General features: G+C 35.8%; 1 long non-coding RNA gene across 1 annotated transcript in view; it reads left to right on the top strand.

Moving 5' to 3' along the window:
* The window catches only part of LOC125091920 (uncharacterized), a 116,943-nt gene extending 96,573 nt beyond the window's left edge, over positions 1-20,370 (top strand). Inside the window, exon 3 of the long non-coding RNA XR_007124789.1 lies at positions 20,224-20,370. This is a non-coding gene — a long non-coding RNA (uncharacterized LOC125091920). The remainder of the gene's footprint in view (positions 1-20,223) is intronic.
* Positions 20,371-21,765: the final 1,395 nt, after the last annotated feature.

Here is a 21,765-nt window from a genome sequence, read left to right as displayed (position 1 = left end):
TTCCATAATTTTATCTTCTCTATCATCTATTTGATCCTCTGCTTTTTCCATCCTCATTTTTATTACATCGAGTTGGTTTTGTATCTGAGTTATAGTATTGGTGGTTTTTTCATTTGTTTGTTTTTGGGTGTTTTGTTTTGCCCAATTAGTTTTTAGGTCATTAGCTATGTTGCCAGGGATTCTTTGGTGTTTTCTACACTTCTTTCAAGCCCAGCTATTATTCTTATGACTGTTGTTTTAAAGTCTTGTTTGGATATATTGCTTATAACTGTTTTGACCAAATCCCTGGCTGCGATTTCTTCTTGATCTTTCTTTTGGGGAAAATTCCTCCATCTTGTCATTATGTCTAGGTTTCTATTTTTCATGTTATGAAAGCTTGTTATGTTTCCTGCTCCTGAGAGTAATACTATATAAGAAGGGGTCATGCACTGTCCAGGTCCTGGCACTTCAGGAAGTATTTCTGGTATATGCTGTGTGTGCTCTGCTTTTGTGTTTTGGCTGCTCTTCTCCACAGGTCAGTCCTCTGCAGAGTTCCTCCTTGCCTGCAGTGGGGAGTATGTGGGCCTTTAACTGGGTGTGCTTTGATTTGTTTGTTAAGATAAGTTGGGGAGGAGGGAAACATCCAATAAAAGGGAAAAGGAAAAGGAACAAAAAAGAAAACAAACAAAAAACTGTAAGCCTGATTCTAAGAATAAGAAAGAAGAAAGGAAGGAAAAAAGAAAAGAAAAAAAAAAGAAGTGTGACCCCAAAGTAACAAAGGCAACAAACAAACCAACAAATGAACAAAATACTATGCCTGCTACTAAAGAAAAAAAAAAAGAGCATATAAAAATTAAAAATGTTTAAATTTTTTAAAAATTTTAAAATTGTTCTCTCCCTCCAGTTGTGCAGATTGTTTTCTTAATCCTCAGATTAATTTCCTTATTATTCAAAATTATTTGATGTTGATCTAGCTGTACTTGAGGAATGAGGTAAGCTCAGGGTTCCCCTCCCTGTTCAATAACGTAACTCCTCCCTTTGTTTGGAACACTACTCTTGACTCTGACCAAATAAGAAAATTAAATTGTGAGAATGCAGTATCAGGCAGGTAGCCATCAGTGGCTTACCATTTTCTTCTGATAGTCTGTCTTTTACAGACACTAATGAATTGATCTGCTATTTGCAGCATTGGGAGCAGAAAACAGTTAAAACAATCCCATAGATTCTGGACCTTCAAAGAAACTGTAATTGATCCACTTAGTTTAATCGATCTTTTCTCAGTCTCATACTTACTGACAGTGAAGGATTAGTACCCCTAAATAGGAATACTTACTATAATAAGTAGGTCTATAAACTGGAAGGGTGAAGGGCTACTCATCCAGAAGCATAGGTATCTTTTGAAGTGGCTTCAATTTCAAGTAATACGAATATCTGATTCATGAGCATTTAAATGAACTTTTTCTACAAAAAGTCTGTCGAGAGGGCAGACCCTGGGTACGCTACATCAAAACTCTAGTTGTCTTGATTGTTATGATTCTCTTAATTTGACTGATTTCCATTGCTTAGCTTTAATGGCAGGTTGGTGGGAATACATTCAGTTTTAGCTGTTCCAGAAATCATATACAGAAATGTCCATGTCCTGAAAACAAGAATTAACTGCTCTTTGTTCTCTTATACAGAGGTGAGGAATGTTTCTAAGGAGCTCTTCCATAGCAGACTTTCCTCATTACCTGTTAGCTAGGTCTGAGTTATTTGACCTCCCCTAAATTATTCACTATAAAGGGAAATGATATTTCATTTGGCATTGATGAATATTGAAAATGGAAGCATTGTTACCATTATAGAATATCATCTATATGATGATAGGGTAGGGTAACAGCACATGCAGAAAAAAGTCTCAAACATTTTTAGAAGTGGTATAATAAATAAAAGCTTTGCTTTTTTAAAAGTAACATAATTCCTAATGTTATGCTTCCACTTCCCAGTCCAGGGATTTAAAAACAAACTTCTTTCACGTATAATTTCCTTCAAGTTTTGTCTGATAAAATTTCTATAGCCCTCATACTCCTTTGCTTTATATTGTTACTTATAATTGTTTTTATAAACAGAAATGTTGATGATTTACCTTACCCTTTAAATTGGAAAACTAAAAAACTGCTTTTGAACTTCCAGTACTTAAAAATAAATTACTTTTTACATGGGCACCTGGTGGTTTTAGTCAGTCAAGTGTCTGATTTTTGATTTCTGGTCTGTTCTTGAACTCAGGGTTGTGAGATGAAGTCCCATGTCAGACTCTGCACTCAGCATGGATATGCTTGGATTCTTTCTCTTTCTCTGCCCCTCCTTCCCTCCCAGCCTCCCCCACAACTCCTCCCACCCCACCCCTGCTCATGTGCACTCACACTAAATAAATAAATAAAATCTTTTTTTTAATTGCTTCTTACAATATTTAAGGAATAAAATTTGACTAGTTTAATCAAATTTGTTGGATTATTTTATACATTTTAAATTATTTAGAATAATTTGTTGTTGTGGTTTAGTATGTGTGGTCTGGTCTTTTATAATATAATTTTGAAATTCCACATAATTTTTTGAGTTATAATTAATATGCATTATATTAATTTCAGATGTAACATAATGATTCAAAATTTGTACTTATTATGTAGTGATCACCACATTAAGTCTAGTTAACACCTCCATACATAGAGAATTTTTTGTTCATTTGATGAGAAATTTTAAGAACCTCTTAGCAACTTTCAAATATGCAGTACAGTCTTATTAGCTGTAGTCAGCATGCTGTACATTACAAACCCATGACTTATTTATTTTATAACAAACATTTGTATTTTGATTCCATTCAACTGTTTCATCTACCCCAATATCCCTGCCTCTGTCAACCACTGAACTGTTCTTTGTATCTGTGAGCTTAGTTTTATTGCTTATTTTATTTTACACATAACTAGTGGGATCATACAGTATTTGTCTTCTTTCTCTGATTTATTTCACTTAGCATTATGTTGTACACCTGAAACTAAGATGATGGCCCCTTACTGTTCATCTATGTTGACATGAATGGCAAATTTTCCTTCTTTTTGTGGCTCAGTAATGATCCATTATACGTATATACCATATTTTTAATCCATTCATCTGTCAGTGGGCACTTAATTTTTTTCATATCTTGGCTATTGTAGATAATGCCACAATGAATATGGGTGTTCATGCATTTTCTTGTGTTAGTGTTTTTGTTTTCTTCAAATAAATACCCAGAAGTTGAATTGCTGGATCATATGGTAATCCTATTTTTAATTTTTTTAGGAAACTCCACAATGTTTTCCATAGTGCATGCAACAATTTATATTCCCCCTCACTGAACAAATGGGGTCCTTTTTCTCCACATCCTCACCAACACTTGTTATTTATTTTTGATAGCTATTCTGACAGGTATGAGGTGGTGTCTCACTGTGGTTTTGATTTGCATTGCCCTGATGATTGGTGTTGTTGAGCTTTCTTTTCTTTTTGGTCATTCGCATGTCTTCTTTGGAAAAATGTCTGTTAAGATCCTGTGTGCGTTTTTAAAATCCAATTGTTTGTTTTTTTGCTATTGAGTTATATGAGTTCTTTGTATGTTCTGAATATTAACTTTTTATCAGATATATGATTTGAAAATACTCTCTTCCATTCAATAGGTTGCCATTTCATTTTGTTGATGGCTTTCTTTCCTGTGTTGAAGTTTATAGTTTGAGGTAGTCTCACTTGTTTATTTTTGCTTTTGTTGCTTTTGCTTTTGGTATCAAATCCAAAAAATCATCGCCAAGACCAGTGTCACATTGCTTACTGCCTGTTTTGTTCTAGGAGTTTTATGGTTTATGCTCCTACATTCAAGCCTTAAAGCCATTTTGAATTAGTGGTGGAATTTCATTCTTTTGAATGTGGCTGTCAGGTTTTTCCAATATTTATTGAAGAGACTGTCCTTTCCTCATTGCATATTCTTGGATTTTTCATGGTAAATTAACCATATATGCATGGTTTATTTCTATGCTCTCTGCTCTATTCCATTGATCTATGTGTCCATTTTTATGCCAATATCATTCTGTTTTGATTACTATGGCTATATAATGTAGTTTGAAATCAGTGACCATGTTCATTCTTCTTTACCAAGATTGCATTGGCAACTTAAGGTCTTTTATAGTCTGATCAAAATGTTAGAATTTTTTGATCTACATGTGAAAAATATCATTGGAATTTGACTCTGTAGATTGCTTTTGGTAGTATAGACATTTTGACAATGTTTAATTATTCCAATCTATGAGCATAGTATATCTTTCCACTTATTTATGTCTTCAGTTTCATCAATGTCTGATAGTTTTAGTGTCCAGATCTTTCACCTCCTTCGTTGAATTTCTTCCTATTATTTTATTCATTCAGATGCAATTGTAAATGGAGTTTTTTTTAATTTCTCCTTCTGATAGTTTATTATTAGTGTACAGAAATACAAAAGTTTTCTCTATTGATTTTGTCCTGTTGATCCTGTAAATTTTACTAGATCCTTTGTTAGTTCTAAGTTTTTATGTTTTTCTCTATAAAATATTATGCCATCTGAAAAGAGTAAAGGTTTTACTTCTGTCTAAGTTGGATGAGTTTTATTTATTTATTTGTGCCTAATTGCTCTGGGTAGGAATTCCAATACTACATTAAATAAAAATGGTGAGTGTAGACATTCTTTTCCTGTTCCTAATTTTAGAGGAAAAGTTTTCAGCTTTTCAGCATTGACTGTGATGTTAGATGTGGGCTTGCCATATATGGTCCCTAATATGTTGAAGTACATTTTCTCTATACCCAGTTTGTTAACAGTTTTTATCATAAAATGATGTTCAATATTGTCAAAACCTTTTTCTACATCTATTGAGATGATCATGTTATTTTTATCCTTCATTTTGTTAATAGAGTATAACACATTCTTTGATTTACAGATGTTGAACCATCCTAGTATCCCTGGAATAAGTCCCATTTGATTATATGTATTGCTCAATTCAATTTTCTAATATTTTGTTGAGATTCATTTCTTACATCTAGGAAATAAAAGCTAGGTCATAAGATTGAGTCTTTTTTTTTTAAGATTTTATTTATTTATTTGACAGACGGAGATCACAAGTAGGCAGAGAGGCAGGCAGAGAGAGGAGGGGAAGCAGGCTCCCCACCAAGCAGAGAGCCCGATGCAGGACTCGATCCCAGGACCCTGAGACCATGACCTGCGCCAAAGGCAGACGCTTAACCCACTGAGACACCCAGGTACCCCATAAGATTGAGTCTTGCCTAAGTTTATAAAAGATAAGACAGAAAGAGCTTTTCAGTAGTGCTATGCAAATTTTGTGCTATGGATTGAATTTTTATGGCCCCCCTCCTCCACCCCTCACAAGCATACAAATTCATATGCTGAAGCTCTAATTCCAAAATGTGATGGGATCTGGAAGTAGGGCCTTTGGAGTTAATTAGAATTAATGAGGTCATGAGGGAAAAAATGTTATCTAGGATCCCCACTTCCATCTATGGCATTTTGTTATAGCAGCCTGGACTAAGATACTGGTCTACAGACAGTGTTGTATATGTACTATGTTGTTTATTACCAGCATGTGATAAGATAAATACTGAACCTAGAATAAGTATTTAGTTTGATGTATTTATTGAACAGAGTGTAGATCTACTGATACATTTTAGGCCTCACAGGGCCAATTGACAATCAAGACAGCTGCATCCTCCATAGTATATAATGTTTTAAGGCTAGTTTGTCAGTTAAAAATCAAAAGTATGTAAAATCCAGAATGTACTTAATTTCAACAAAACATATTTGAAATTTAAGTATAACTTTACTGGATAAAGTATTTGAGCTAGTTATTAATGAGGAATTGAAAATGAATTTTAGAGTACAGACTCACTTGCTTCACTCTGAATAAACATTAAAGATGAATATGCTTAGCTTACCAAAACTGCTTTAAAATCTTCTTCTCCTGTTGCATATCTTAACAAGACAGCTTTTATGTTCTGAGTATTATTAAAATAGCTTAGATATACATTTTATCCTAAATAACCACATTTAATAAGCCAACAAGGAAGAGACAAAACCACTTGCCACATTAATAAGTTTATTGATAGATAAAAATGCCAGGTGTACTAACAATTATTTAATATGAGGAATCATTATTTCAAGCATAACTTTTTGTACAAGTAAGATTGTGGAATGAAAAAAGTTATCACATATATAGATTTTATAATTATTTTGTTTCTCCTATATTTTTAATTTTCCTATGATCTGATATATTTTATCAAATTTGCATCTTTTACTTGTGTGTCTTTATTTCATAGTTCTAGTTATTCATTTTTGATGTTAATAGAATACTGATGTATAATAGATTAGGAAGAAAACAACTCTGTCCTTTATCTCAAAGTATTTTGAAAAGCACTGCCCTAAGGAACAGGTTGTATCTATCCTAAATATATGTGGATTTGATATATATTAAAGATGTAGATATCTATTAATGAAAATTCAGAAATAGTTATATAGGGTGTATCTATAAAGATCTCTAGAAAAAAATTGTTCATCCCTGTCCAGAAAATACTCATTGTGAACCTCAGTATCCTCAATTTTACTTTGTAAATCTGCTGGATATGAGGAAGGAGAGGCAAATAAGTACATTATAATAATGACTTGTAAAGAGGTGTGGATAATTTAAGGGCACTGACAGAGAGAATATGCATATGAGGAGGGTGAGCAAGCCTGTAGTCAAGGCAGAGAGAAACAACAGGGAAAACAGAGAAAAAAAATGATGAGTGCCAGGAAAATAATTAACTTTTCCTCCACCCTATTGAGAAGGTCTTGGCATCCTATGTGTCTTGGATAGAAAGTAGGCTACAGAAACAGTAACTACTTCTTAGACTGTGATTTCCCCAAGGCAGGCAAGTTTTAAAAAACACATTAAATGAAGTAGGAAAATGGTCCCAGAAAGAGCAGACAAGAGTGAAGAAAGGCCAAGTGACAAGAACGCTGGCAGCTTTAATGGGTCAGGGATGTGAATGAATCCTGAGGAAGACCAATTCTAAGATGGTGAAAATAAAGTCAATTAAGTTACCATTTGGTAGAGATATTATATAATATTTAAGGAAAGCTCACATTTTATCAGACATGTACAAATTGCCTTATAAAGATTGTTTTACTTAATCCACATACCAGTCCTATGAGTGGTGATATTATCATCTCCATTTCATTAATAAAGAAACTGAATCTTGGAGGTTTGTGGCTCCTAGATGCTCCCTATTATTCTGCTTCAACAATTATGATATTTCTTTGTATGTCTTTGGTTTGAGTTCTTGTTCCATATCGCAGACCCCACCACAAGTTTGGCAGGTAGGGAAGGAGTTTTGCGTTAAGACCAAATTCTGAAAGTAATTTCTTGAGACATTACATAAACAATTTAATAAGTATGAGTTCTACACATTTCAAAAGCAAACAAATGGGTAAAAGTAGGGTAAAAAAAATTACAGACATATTGGAATGACTATTTTCAAACAGTATCTTGAATGTGTTTCACCTAACTTCCATTCATCCAAAAATGTGTCGTTAAAAATTAATAGTGGTAGCCCCTAAGAAAGAAAGGAAAAGAAACTAGGAAAAATACATATTTTTCACTTTTGCTTCATTTGCAAACCGTGAATCACTCAAATCATTGATATAGAAATGTCTACATTTTTATTATTTGCCTTGCTGCCTTTTCTGCTTTAGACCCTTAACTACAAGTAAATGTTTATGTCTCATGAAAAATAAGAGAATATGGATTATATAACAGAGTGTCAAATCCTCAGGGGGAACATGTTATATTGCCAATTTCATAAGGCACTAGCAAATTGCTGAGAGAAGAAAATTACATTTGGATCAGTATAAACTAATGTTGAATGAATAATTACATCTACAGCCTTAATATATTGACTGGAGAACATGAGTAACACATTTCTTAAAGCCAAAACCATTTAGCTTGGTTTCATTGAAAAACAGAATTTCTTGGACTTGCCATGCTACTCTGAAGGCTGATGACTGGCTTTACTAGGAATGGTGTGGAACACTGATATCCTTGCTGTTAATGTGTGGTCACTGAAACGTGGTGAGGGAATCAAAAACAAGCACCTTCAGACAGAGCACACCAGCAGCCTGGACGTTCAATTATTCACTTTGTGGATGATCTCAATTTAGTTTCTCTTTCCTTAAGCTTGTATATGCATGGACCATACCCCGCAGAAGGAAAGCAGTATACCAGATTTTGTATATTGGGTAGTTCAGTGTAGGATTTTATGAATTTGTAGTTTACAAAAGTGGTACAAATAAGATTTCTGGTTATTATGCATTTCTGATGATTTGTGCAGTCAGTCTCCCTGCCCCAAAGTTGCATGGGATACCTGTACCGTGTTTCTGGTATTTAGAGTACTATTCTTTGCACATTTTAAATAAAAATGACTGAACAAAAACAACAGCATCTGTCATGCTTATGTAATTTAGATTTCTACAGCCAGTCCTTTATAAAATATGTGCTTATTGCATACATTAAAAAGCTGAAAATAGAAGTCATTCCTTACCCGGGATGGAATGAGATTCAAAACCTCTTCTTCCAATTCGAAAGGTCCAGAACATATGCTGTTTACCTTGAAGCCAATTATACTCTAAATTAAAATTAGTTTTGCATATAAACCTCTACTATAGTGAGGGTCAAAGTTGTATTAAATTAACCTTCAATTAAAAAGATAGGTATCACAAGTAGTTTTTTGATCTACTGCTAATCTTATGGCACATACTTTGAATCTATTCAGTTTATATTTTGTGTGAACTTAAGATGAATTTTTGATCAATTTGACCAAGTTATTATTATTAGCTCATTCTTTTTAGCATTATAATTCAGTCCAATCAAAGCAATTTAATCAGAAACTGGAAATGAGCTTCAACAAAATTTACTACAACCAGCTCTCTTTTGCTGACACTGCTATAGCAACAGGATTGTCAAGCACAGAATGAATTAACTGTAGGCATGAATAAAATTAGGATAGTTTGATATGACTTAGAGTAGGATTTTCAAAACAGAACTTGATTGAAAACAAAAATCCTATAGTTTCTTACAAGGGTAAGAAATTTTGCTGTATCTACTGATCAGTGATCCTGGTCTCCTTAAATACTTCTGTCCCTATTGTGATATATTTCAAAAGATATATTCAATTTTTAGTTAAAATATAGGAACTGAACACCCACTACGTGCTTTTTACTGTTTACATCAGAGATCAAAACAGATAAAAATCTGCTTTCATGGAGTTTTATTACTGGGGGTACACAATCAGGTACATATGCAAAATATATATGTATACCATAATGATAAATGCTCAGAGTTGAAATAAAGTAGAGAAGTAGTGACATTAGGAGGAAAGGAGTTGCAACTACTTTTAAGTGGCCAGAGAAGGTCTCCCTGAAAAGGTTACTTCTGAAAGAAGCTCCAGATGGAACAATAAATGTATCTGGAAGAAGAGCTTCCAGGCAGCAAGAAGAAATGAAACTGACGTAGTTTCATGCCAATGAACAGAAAGGTGATCAATCTGGATGGAGTAGAGGAAATGAGAGAAGATATCACAGGTCAGTGTCAAAGTTATGGGGTGAGGGCAGAGAAGCAACGGAGTGTCTGATCACATAGAGTCTGGACAGTGCCATGAGAATTTTGACTTTTATTCCGAAAGATATGGAAACTCTTGGAAAGGCTTGAACTCCACAGTGAAGTGATCCCATGTTTTTACAGTGTCCCTCTCACTGCAAAACTAGTTAGAAAGTTATTACAGTAATTTTAGGAGAGATAGGACAGTATTGTGGACTAGGATGGTGAGTTGAGGGTAATGAGAAATAATCTGACTGTGGGTATTTTTTTTAATTGAAGTAAAATTCAGATAATGTAAAATCAGCCATTTTAAAATGTGAGCTTCAGGGCCATTGAGTACATTCACTTCTCCCTAGTTTTAAGGCATTTTCAGAACTCCAAAAGGAAACCCCATATGTATTAAACAATGACTTCTTCTAATCTCCTTCCTCGCCAGACCCTGGCACCACTAATCTGCTTACTGCCTCTATGAATTTCCCTATTCTGGATGTTTGTATGAATGAATAATGCAATATATGACTTTTATTTGTCTGTTTTTTGCATGACTTCTTTAACATTCTGTTTTGAGATTCACCCATGTTGTAGTATTTACCAATATATCATACCTTTTTCTGAGAGAGAGAGAGCAAGAGAGAGCTAGAGTAAGAGTGGGGGTGGGGGAGTGGTAGAGGGATAGAGAGAATCTTAAGCAGGCTCCATGCTCAGCAAGGAGCCTGATATGGGTCTTGATCTCACCTCCCTAAGATCATGGCCTGAGTGAAATCAAGTCAGATGCTTCACCAAACGAGTCACCCAGGCACCCCATCATTCCTTTTTGTAGGTGAATAACACTCCATGATATGGTTAAACCACATTTCATTTAACCATTTATCAATTGATGGACAATGCATTATTTCCAACTTTTAGCTCTTGTGTATAGTTCTCTGGATACATTTTTAAAATAGAACAAACAGGGGCACCTGGGTGCTTCAGTGGGTTAAAGCCTCTGCCTTCGGCTCAGGTCATGATCCCAGGGTTCTGGGATCGAGCCCCGCATCGGGCTCTCTGCTCAGCAGGGAGCCTGCTTCCCTTCCTCTCTGTGCCTGCCTCTCTGTCTACTTGTGATCTCTCTCTCTGTATCAAATAAATAAATTAAAAAAAAAAATAGAACAAACAGGACCTGCTAAAAGACTGGATAAATCTCTATAATATTTAAGTGATATTTAAAGTAGGGTTTTTTTAAAGATTTTGTTTATTTACTTGATAGAGATCACAAGTAGGCAGAGAGGGGGAAGCAGGCTCCCTGGTGAGCAGAGAGCCCTATTCGGGTCTCGATCCCAGGACCCTGGGATCATGACCTGAGCTGAAGGCAGAGGCTTTAACCCACTGAGCCACCCAGGCACCCTCTACTTAAAGTAGTTTAATACTCAATTATTATGTTACAAAATTCTACTAAACTTAGTGATAAATATTAAAAGACTCTTGAGGTTTCTTCCTTAAAAACAAAGAAGCAGAATGTGACTTTAGGAAACATATTTTTCCTGCTAATATATAATAGAGTACACTATATAATGAAAAGCCAGCATTATATCAGCAAATGCATTGTTAAAGATTTGAAAAAATTAGTACTAGAACAAATCACACAGACTACATTATTTGCTGCTGAATACAACTGCACCTTGCTGACAAGTTTAAATTAATGGGGATGTGGTAGGTTCTATTTCAGTAATAAAATATACAAAAAGTCTTTGTTTCCCCCAACCCCTAAAGCAAAGGTGTTTTGAGGAAAATTTGATTTCAAGAGTAAATAATTTGTTAATAAATGAAGACAAAGCAATGCTTTAGGCAAAAAAAAAAAAAAAACAAAAACAAAAACAAAAAACTTGTGTACACAAAACCACTACCATTATAGCTGCTTTGGATAGAATTTTTAAAAAGATATTCTACAGAGGTACCACTATAAGTGAATTTAAATCACTGCATCAATCATAAGCAAGAAATTGAAGCAAAGGAGTAGAAGTCAGAAATGCTGCCATAGGTCACTACTAGGATAATTTTATTTTTAATTTTTTTATTTTTTCAGCATAACAGTATTCATTATTTTTGCACCACACCCAGTGCTCCATGCAATCCGTGCCCTCTACAATACCCACCACCTGGTGCCCCCAACCTCCCACCCCCCACCCCTTCAAAATTCTCAGATCGTTTTTCAGAGTCCATAGTCTCTCATGGTTCACCTCCCCTTCCAATTTCCCTCAACTCCCTTCTCCTTTCCATCTCCCCTTGTCCTCCATGCTATTTGTTATGCTCCACAAATAAGTGAAACCATATGATAATTGACTCTCTCTGCTTGACTTATTTCACTCAGCATAATCTCTTCCAGTCCCGTCCATGTTGCTACAAAACTTGGGTATTCATCCTTTCTTTTTTCTTTTCTTTTTTTTTTTTTACAGCTTTATAAACATATATTTTTATCCCCAGGGGTACAGGTCTGTGAATCGCCAGGTTTACACACTTCACAGCACTCACCATAGCACATACCCTCCCCAATATCCATAACCCCACCCCCTCTCCCAACCCCCTCCCCCCATCAACCCTCAGTTTGTTTTGTGAGATTAAGAGTCACTTATGGTTTGTCTCCCTCCCAATCCCATCTTGTTTCATTTAATCTTCTCCTACCCCCTCAACCCCCCATGTTGCATCTCCTCTCCCTCATATCAGGGAGATCATATGATAGTTGTCTTTCTCCGATTGACTTATTTCGCTAAGCATGATACCCTCTAGTTCCATCCACGTCGTCGCAAATGGCAAGATTTCATTTCTTTTGATGGCTGCATAGTATTCCATTGTGTATATATACCACATCTTCTTTATCCATTCGTCTGTAGATGGACATCTAGGTTCTTTCCATAGTTTGGCTATTGTAGACATTGCTGCTATAAACATTCGGGTGCATGTGCCCCTTCGGATCACTATGTTTGTATCTTTAGGGTAAATACCCAGCAGTGCAATTGTAGGGTCATAGGGTAGTTCTATTTTCAACATTTTGAGGAACCTCCATGCTGTTTTCCAGAGTGGTTGCACCAGCTTGCATTCCCACCAACAGTGTAGGAGGGTTCCCCTTTCTCCGCATCCTCGCCAGCATCTGTCATTTCTTGACTTGTTAATTTTAGCCATTCTGACTGGTGTGAGGTGATATCTCATGGTGGTTTTGATTTGTATTTCCCTGATGCCGAGTGATATGGAGCACTTTTTCATGTGTCTGTTGGCCATCTGGATGTCTTCTTTGCAGAAATGTCTGTTCATGTCCTCTGCCCATTTCTTGATTGGATTATTTGTTCTTTGGGTGTTGAGTTTGCTAAGTTCTTTATAGATTTTGGACACTAGCCCTTTATCTGATATGTCATTTGCAAATATCTTCTCCCATTCTGTCAGTTGTCTTTTGGTTTTGTTCACTGTTTCCTTTGCTGTGCAAAAGCTTTTGATCTTGATAAAATCCCAATAGTTCATTTTTGCCCTTGCTTCCCTTGCCTTTGGCGAAGTTCCTAGGAAGATGTTGCTGCGGCTGAGGTCGAAGAGGTTGCTGCCTGTGTTCTCCTCAAGGATTTTGATGGATTCCTTTCTCACATTGAGATCCTTCATCCATTTTGAGTCTATTTTCATGTGTGGTATAAGGAAATGATCCAATTTCATTTTTCTGCATGTGGCTGTCCAATTTTCCCAACACCATTTATTGAAGAGGCTGTCTTTGTTCCATTGGACATTCTTTCCTGCTTTGTCGAAGATGAGTTGACCATAGAGTTGAGGGTCCATTTCTGGGCTCTCTATTCTGTTCCATTGATGTATGTGTCTGTTTTTGTGCCAGTACCATGCTGTCTTGATGATGACAGCTTTGTAATAGAGCTTGAAGTCCGGAATTGTGATGCCACCAACTTTGGCTTTCTTTTTCAATATTCGTTTGGCTATTCGAGGTCTTTTCTGGTTCCATATAAATTTTAGGATTATTTGTTCCATTTCTTTGAAAAAAATGGATGGTACTTTGATAGGAATTGCATTAAATGTGTAGATTGCTTTAGGTAGCATAGACATTTTCACAATATTTATTCTTCCAATCCAGGAGCATGGAACATTTTTCCATTTCTTTGTGTCTTCCTCAGTTGCTTTCATGAGTACTTTATAGTTTTCTGTGTATAGATTCTTAGCCTCTTTGGATAGGTTTATTCCTAGGTATCTTATAGTTTTGGGTGCAATTGTAAATGAGATGGACTCCTTAATTTCTCTTTCTTCTGTCTTGTTGTTGGTATAGAGAAATGCAACTGATTTCTCTGCATTGATTTTATATCCTGACACTTGACTGAATTCCTGTACAAGTTCTAGCAGTTTTGGAGTGGAGTCTTTTGGGTTTTCCACATATAGTATCATATCATCTGCAAAGAGTGATAGTTTGACTTCTTCCTTGCCCATTTGGATGCCTTTAATTTCCTTTTGTTGTCTGATTGCTGAGGCTAGGACTTCTAGTACTATGTTGAATAGCAGTGGTGATAACGGACATCCCTGCCGTGTTCCTGACCTTAGCGGAAAAGCTTTCAGTTTTTCTCCATTGAGAATGATATTTGCGGTGGGTTTCTCATAGATGGCTTTGATAATATTGAGGTATGTGCCGTCTATCCCTACACTTTGAAGAGTTCTGATCAGGAAGGGATGCTGTACTTTGTCAAATGCTTTTTCAGCATCTATGGAGAGTATCATATGGTTCTTGTTCTTTCTTTTATTAATGTGTTGTATCACATTGATTGATTTGCGGATGTTGAACCAGCCTTGCAGCCCTGGAATAAATCCCACTTGGTCGTGGTGAATAATCCTTTTAACGTACTGTTGAATCCTATTGGCTAGTATTTTGGCGAGAATTTTTGCATCTGTGTTCATCAAGGATATTGGTCTGTAGTTCTCTTTTTTGTTGGGATCCTTGTCTGGTTTTGGGATCAAGGTGATGCTGGCCTCATAAAATGAGTTTGGAAGTTTTCCTTCTATTTCTATTTTTTGGAACAGTTTCAGGAGAATAGGAATTAGTTCTTCTTTAAATGTTTGGTAGAATTCCCCCGGGAAGCCGTCTGGCCCTGGGCTTTTGTTTATTTGGAGATTTTTGATGACTGTTTCAATCTCCTTACTGGTTATGGGTCTGTTGAGGCTTTCTATTTCTTCCTGGTTCAGTTGTGGTAGTTTATATGTCTCTAGGAATGCATCCATTTCTTCCAGATTGTCCAATTTGTTGGCGTAGAGATGCTCATAGTATGTTCTTATAATTGTCTGTATTTCTTTGGTGTTCGTTGTGATCTCTCCTCTTTCATTCATGATTTTATTTATTTGGGTCCTCTCTCTTTTCTTTTTGATAAGTCTGGCCAGGGGTTTATCAATCTTATTAATTCTTTCAAAGAACCAGCTCCTAGTTTCGTTGATTTGTTCTATTGTTTTTTTGGTTTCTATTTCATTGATTTCTGCTCTGATCTTTATGATTCTCTTCTCCTGCTGGGTTTAGGGTTTCTTTCTTGTTCTTTCTCCAGCTCCTTTAGGTGTAGGGTTAGGTTGTGTACCTGAGACCTTTCTTGTTTCTTGAGAAAGGCTTGTACCGCTATATATTTTCCTCTCAGGACTGCCTTTGTTGTGTCCCACAGATTCTGAACCATTGTGTTTTCATTATCATTTGTTTCCATAAATTTTTTCAATTCTTCTTTAATTTCCTGGTTGACCCATTCATTCTTTAGAAGGATGCTGTTTAGTCTCCATGTATTTGGGTTCTTTCCAAATTTCCTCTTGTGATTGAGTTCTAGCTTTAGAGCATTGTGGTCTGAAAATATGCAGGGAATGATCCCAATCTTTTGTTACCGGTTGAGACTTGATTTAGGACCAAGAATGTGATCTATTCTGGAGAATGTTCCATGTGCACTAGAGAAGAATGTGTATTCTGTTGCTTTGGGATGAAATGTTCTGAATATATCTGTGATGTCCATCTGGTCCAGTGTGTCATTTAAGGCCTTGATTTCCTTGTTGATCTTTTGCTTGGATGATCTGTCCATTTCAGTGAGGGGAGTGTTAAAATCCCCTACTATTATTGTATTCCTGTCGATGTGTTTCTTTGATTTTGTTACTAATTGGTTTATATAGTTGGCTGCTCCCATGTTAGGGGCATAGATATTTAAAATTGTTAGATCTTCTTGTTGGACAGTTCCTTTGAGTATGATATAGTGTCCTTCCTCATCTCTTATTTTAATCTTTGGCTTAAAATCTAATTGATCTGATATAAGGATTGCCACTCCTGCTTTCTTCTGATGTCCATTAGCATGGTAAATTCTTTTCCACCCCCTCACTTTAAACCTGGAGGTGTCTTCGGGTTTAAGATGAGTTTCTTGTAGGCAACATATAGATGGGTTTTGTTTTTTTATCCATTCTGATACCCTGTGTCTTTTGATTGGGGCATTTAGCCCATTAACATTCAGGGTAAGTATTGAGAGATATGAATTTAGTGCCATTGTATTGCCTGTAAGGTGACTGTTATTGTATATTGTCTCTGTTTCTTTCTGATCTACTACTTTGAGGGTCTCTCTTTGCTTAGAGGACCCCTTTCAATATTTCCTGTAGAGCTGGTTTGGTATTTGCAAATTCTTTCAGTTTTTGTTTGTCCTGGAAGCTTTTAATCTCTCCTTCTATTTTCAATGATAGCCTAGCTGGATATAGTATTCTTGGCTGCATGTTTTTCTCGTTTAGTGCTCTGAATATATCATGCCAGCTCTTTCTGGCCTGCCAGGTCTCTGTGGATAAGTCTGCTGCCAATCGAATATTTTTACCATTGTACGTTACAGACTTCTTTTCCCGGGCTGCTTTCAGGATCTTTTCTTTGTCACTAAGACTTGTGAATTTTACTATTAGGTGACGGGGTGTGGACCTATTTTTATTGATTTTGAGGGGGGTTCTCTGAACCTCCTGGATTTTGATGCTTGTTCCCTTTGCCATATTGGGGAAATTCTCTCCAATAATTCTCTCCAATATACCTTCTGCTCCCCTCTCTGTTTCCTCTTCTTCTGGAATCCCAATTATTCTAATGTTGTTTCGTCTTATGGTGTCACTTATCTCTCGAATTCTCCCCTCGTGGTCCAGTAGCTGTTTGTCCCTGTTTTGCTCAGCTTCTTTATTCTCTGTCATTTGGTCTTCTATATCGCTAATTCTTTCTTCTGCCTCATTTATCCTAGCAGTGAGAGCCTCCATTTTTGATTGCACCTCATTAATAGCTTTTTTGATTTCAACTTGGTTCGATTTTAGTTCTTTTATTTCTCCAGAAAGGGCTTTTATATCTCCCGAGAGGGTTGCTTTAATATCTTCCATGCCTTTTTCAAGCCCGGCTAGAACCTTGAGAATCATCATTCTGAACTCTATATCTGACATATTACCCATGTCTGTATTGATTAGGTCCCTAGCCTTTGGTACTGCCTCTTGTTCTTTTTTTTTGTTGTGAATTTTTCCGCCTTGTCATTTTGTCCAGATAAGAGTTAATGAAGGAGCAAGTAAAATACTAAAAGGGTGGCAACAACCCCAGGAAAATATGCTTTAGCCAAATCAGAAGAGATCCCGAATTGTGAGGGGGGAGAAAGGGGATAAAAAGGGGTTCAGAAAGAAAGAAAAAAAAAAAAGAAACTATTAAAAAAAAGAAAGCCGATAAAGAAAAAATATAAAAAGAGGGAAAAAATATATATATATTAGATAAACTATTTAAAAAACGTTAAAAAAAGAAAACGATAAAAGTTAAAAAAAATTTAGCAGAAGAAGAGAAAAAGAAAAAAAAATTGAAAAAGAAAAAAAAATTAAATTAACTGCAAGGCTAAAAATTCATGGGGAGAAAGCCATGAGTTCCTTGCTTTGCTTTCTTCTCCTCTGGAATTCCGCCGCTCTCCTTGGTAGGTGAACTTGGTCCTGGCTGGGTTTCCCGTTGATCTTCTGGGGGAGGGGCCTGTTGTAGTGATTCTCCAGCATCTTTGCCCCAGGCGGAGTTGCACCGCCCTTACCCGGGGCCGCGCTGAGTAATCCGCTCGGGTTTGCTTTCGGGAGCTTTTGTTCCCTGAGCGCTTTCCGTAGAGTTCCGGAGGACGGGAATAAAGATGGCGGCCTCCCGGTCTCCGGCCCGGAGGAGCCGAGAGCCCGGGGCCCCACTCCTCAGTGCGCCCTCAGAGAACAGCGCCCAATGACTCCGGCCACCCTGGCCTCCAGCCGCGCTCCGAGCTGACTGAGCCTGCGACCGGTTCAAGGCAACCCCGAGCTGAGAGTCACTCCTCGGCTCTGTCTCTGTAGCCAGCTTCCCCGTTCTAATACCGGTAAGCTCTGTGACACTGAGACACCCCCGATCCTTCTGCGACCCTGCGGGACCTGAGGCCACGCTGACCCCGCCTGGGCTTCACCCCAGTTAAGCCTCTGGAGCAATGTCCCTCAGCGGAACACACTTTTAAAAGTCCTGATTTTGCTCCATTGCTCCGCCGCTCGCCGGGAGCCGGCCCCTCCCCCCGAGGTCTATCTTCCCGTCGCTTTGGATTCACTTCTCCGCCAGTCCTACCTTGCAGAATGTGGTTGATTTTCTGTTTCTGGAATTGCTGTTCTTCTTCTCTTCAATCTCCCGTTGGATTTGTAGGTGTTTGCAATCTTTAGATAAGCTATTTAGCTGATCTCCCACTACCCGAAGTAGTCTCCTGCTACTTCTCCGCCATCTTGACTCCTCCTAGGATAATTTTTAAAAAGCAATTTTTCAACTTCTAGTAGGATATTCATAACAATTTTAATCAGCTGGGAATGTCCAAATGTTCATTGCTTTTTTTTTTCCTATAAAGTACTTATATAGATTTTAAGGGCTACTTGATAAAATGTATTTTAATTTTATATATTGACTTTGGACCAAGAAACCTTGTAAAAATTATTAAGAGATTTTATTTTGCTTTTTGCCATAAATAATCATCATATGAAAATAATAAAACATTAATTCTTTCCTGCTTTTACAAAACTGTATTCATTTTTCTTTCCTTACTGAGCTGACTTGAATGTTTAGAACAATGTCAAATAAAATGGGTTTAGCAGTCTGCCTTGTCCTGTCCCTTATATTAGAGTGAATGTTACCTTCTTTTCTGTATGAAGTGTTTTGTTGTTGACCAATTCATGGAAGCGTCATTTGGTTCATAGTTTAATTTTTTTTTTCATGAATGGGTGGGTTTTTTTTTTTTTTTCATGTATAAGGTGATCAGAGGGTCTTTATTTATTTTTTTAATGTGGTGAACTTCATTTTTCTAACGTTAAAAGCAACCTCTTATTTCTGGGATAGATTCATTAGGTTTTGTGAATAGCTGAGTCTGTTTGCTCGTATTTGGTTTGGTGAGATTTGCATCTTTGTTGATGAGTGGAACTGACATACCATTTTCCATTTTTTATCCTGAGTTTGTCAGATGTGGATATCAAGTCAAACTTACTAGTCCTATAAAATGATATTGGAAGTGTGTCTCCCTTATACTCAGAAATACTTATTTAAAATTAAAACTATTCCTTAAATGTTCAGTAAAACTCACCTGTATAAGTGGGTTAATCACCTTTATTCAGGATTAAATTTTAAATATTGGCTTACTTTATCAAGTTCCCATCTTCCAGATTTTATTTTAAATATCACTCTTCTTTTAATATGTTACATGGCATTTTTAGATTATTCTCAATGGGAGAACATGTCAGAGTATTTAGTCTCTCTCACTACCAGGAATGGAAGTTCTCTCTCATTCACATTAATAGTATGTATTTTGACTACATTTTATATGAAGATCCCTGCTTTGGAGGGGCAGCACAGTTTCCTATATGGGGAAACCATTTTTCTTTTCTCTTTGGTTTTCCTTCTGAGTGAAGAAAGAAAAGAATATATATAAGGTGAAATAATAGCATATTCAGGAATCCAGAAATGAAAGAACATTTGGTTTAATTGGGGAATTGAAAGTAACTCACCATGACTGGGCTTGGTAGATGATATTATCTGAATTGTCCTTGAGATGTAGGGATGCATAAAATTTTGGAAACATATTCAAAGAAAGCTAAAATTTTGTATATTATTCTAAAAATAGTAGAGACAATTTAATTGTGATGATAATTATATAAATTTATACTATTTATTGAATTATTACCATTTATTATGTCCTGTGCTATAAACTTATTATGTCCTGTGCTATAAACTGTATAGTTTTTAATACTCAAACCTGTTAAGTAAATCTTGAGGATTTTGAAAAATAAATAGGCAAACATTCATTCACTAGGTAAAGGATACTCTTTGTACTTGAGGTATGATCAGACTTCAAAAAGAAAGAAAAATTAGAGATGACTAGTCTATGAATATGTAATATTAATAGTAACATGAAGCAAAAGAAGTATCTTTTTATATTGTAATATTTCCCATTGTATAGTAGCAATATTTCGTTCACATATTTAGTTGTTCAGGTTTTATTTCTCTTTTATGATCAGAACTGACTTTTAGAAAATGATGCTATAATATCACTCAAAATTAAGCTCAAATTTTATTTCTTTCAAGGGAATTTACATTTTACTTTGAAGAAAGAAGCTGCAAGATATACTTGTACCATTGTAGCCATCATCAAAACATAAAAAAAATGTGAGAGATGTACCAAATTTCTTCTCATCACACTGCTGAAGAACAAGAGGGTACTCATTTCATCCAACTATATAGACAGGGATTTCAAGTTTTGGATTGATTTCTTGTGTTATTTATGCATAAGGACTGTTTAGTGGAACTGAAAACTTTCTAGTCTTCTAGAACCTATATATTATGTTTATGTAATCATTCATTCATTTTTATGCATCAAACATGTATCAATATGATAATATTTGATTCATAATTGATAATATGTGCTAGGAGTTACAGACCTGTAATGACAAATTATAAATAATTCAAGTCTACATAAACTTATAGTAACATGAGAAAATACCAACATTAAATAACATAGAAATGAGAATTTCAGGTTGAAATAGTAATATAAAGCTGCTGCACATAATTTTCCTTTCCAATATCTGAAACTGACAACAAACAATAACATATAAGCAAAGAATAACAAAGTAATAACATTAATACACGCACACACACACACCCCACCTGGTAAGAACCTTAGTTTGCTTAGAATGTATAGGAAGAATCACAGGAATATTTTGGACTGAGACAAGAATTTAACCCTATTTTTATCCCCAAAAGCTAAACTGGGGAGTCTCAAAAAATTCTAATAATTTTCAGTAATATTCCCAAATGTAAAAAACAAACATGCAACACAAAAGAAAGAGAATTTAGAATGAAAAAGATGAATGAGGAACTCAGCATGAGACTGCAGGGAACAAAAGGGAATTCCCATGGATATTCTGAACTATATGATAACTTCAAAAATTGAATATAATGACATAAGAACACAAACATAAATTATAAACTTAGAAATGAGATGAGGTATCACAAATCTCAGGCAATAGCTGAAGCATATTCTCAAAACTAATCAATAAATTATAAACAGCAAAAAAGAGGTTAGATAGAGCAAAAAATCTCCCTGAATTTCTGGCATAGAGAAAATGTTTAAAATAATCAGTGAAAAGTCAAAGTAATGAGGATGGGGGATGGACTAATATGGATTAAAGAATGCACTTGTGGTGAGCACCTGGGTGTTGTATGGAAGCGCTGAGTCACTAAATTGTACACCTGAAACTAATATTACACTCTATGTTAACTAACTGGAATTTAAATAAGAACTCTAAAAAAGTTAAGAACTAGATGATTCTAATCAATATAGGAGTTTTTAAAGACAATTCAGTATAGAATAAATGGTCCCTATGATTCAAAGAAATCAATAAAAAAAGGGGGCACCAGGGTGACTCAGTTGGCTAAGCATCTGACCTCAGCTCAGGTCCTCATCTCAGGATTCTGGGATTAAGCTCTGCTCAGCAGGGAGTCTGCTTCTCCCTCTCTCTCTGCCTGTCTTCCATTCATTCTCTCTTTTTCTTTCAAATAAATAGATAAAATCTTTTAAAAAAAGAAAAGAATTCAGTCAATGAAAAATTTACTCATACACATAATTAA

The sequence above is a fragment of the Lutra lutra genome, chromosome 2 (genome assembly GCF_902655055.1).
Source record: "Lutra lutra chromosome 2, mLutLut1.2, whole genome shotgun sequence".
Taxonomy (NCBI): Eukaryota; Metazoa; Chordata; class Mammalia; order Carnivora; family Mustelidae; genus Lutra; species Lutra lutra.
The sequence above is the reverse complement of the archived record's forward strand: the minus strand, read 5'-3'. Positions and strand labels throughout refer to the sequence as shown.